The following is a 1271-nucleotide window of genomic DNA, read 5'->3' on the forward strand; positions in this document are numbered from 1 at the left end:
ATATATATATATATATATATATATATATATATATATATATATATACTCACAGTAACCCTAGCAACTGTTTAGAATTTAGACCAACAAAATATTTTCCCAAGAAGAGTAGAGTATTTTATCACACAAAGTGATTAAAAAAACAACAACACAAAACAGCAGTCTGACTTGGCAGCTTTCACTATTGTTCATTTCTCTACAGACTGCACCCTTTTATTGCCCAAACCCAGGAAGATGGCTCCCAATACCCTGTCCTTGGTTCACCACCTATACTTCCTGTTCCCCTAACGCTTTGTAGTTTTTATTTTAGTCAGTTCTCAGGAGAATCTTATGAAGCTAGAGATTATAATGCTTATTTTACAAATGAGGAAAGTGGCCCAGAGAGGTGAGTGGCTTGTCAAAGGGCTAGTCAGAGGGGACAGAGCCTAAAAGCCAGATCTGCTAGACCCCAGTTCTCAGCTACTTTGGTTCGGGGCCCAGCTCCCCACCCATGGGACTCCATCCACACTGGCCTCTCTTAATAGTGCCATGGGTCGACCCCCTACCACCTTCCTGCTGACAGGTTCACCCCAGCCATGCTCCCAGGAAACTGTCCTCAGCCCAGTGTCTACTGTCAGCCTAGAAAAAACCTGGAAATTCATGTACACTAAGGTGCCCAGAGCTGACACAGGTCCCTTTCTCAGGAGGTATTTGCATCAGGCCTCCTCATTAGGCTGCCAGGATCATCTGTACATACCTCCCTCTTTCTCCACATCATCTCAGGAGTAGTTTGCTCCCCAAAGATGAATTCTGCCTGAGGGTGAATCAAGAGAGATACCCCAAAGTCAGGTCAGCCTCAAAGTGCATTTAGAGTAACAATTAAAATACTCATTCTCTTGACTTGTGTCTGGTTATAAGAAGCTAAGAAAATCTAGCTTGTCCCCAAGTGGTACTGCATCCAACAGCTTAGCCTCTGCCTCAGGAGTGCAGACAGCCCCAGCAGGGCTTGGGAGAAGATGCTGTGAGAGGGCAGAATCTCACAAACTCTAGAAGTGGGTCTTGTCTTTCTCAGTGTATTCAGACGCTTCCCTCCAGAGTTATTGGATTTACCAAGCTTAATAAGGGTCAGTGTAATCATTTTTGTCCTCCAGGACCTCACAACTCATTAAAATCCTTCTGCACAGACAGATTAGGGAACAGGCCTGAGAAAAATGTATATCTGCTTTAAGAAAAAAATGGTTTGGATTCCAATTTATATCAGCCAGGATTTAGTTACAGGAAACAGAAACCACTCT

This window comes from Monodon monoceros, unplaced genomic scaffold (assembly GCF_005190385.1).
Source record: "Monodon monoceros isolate NGI ecotype Baffin Bay Population unplaced genomic scaffold, NGI_Narwhal_1 Super_Scaffold_21, whole genome shotgun sequence".
NCBI classification, from domain to species: domain Eukaryota; kingdom Metazoa; phylum Chordata; class Mammalia; order Artiodactyla; family Monodontidae; genus Monodon; species Monodon monoceros.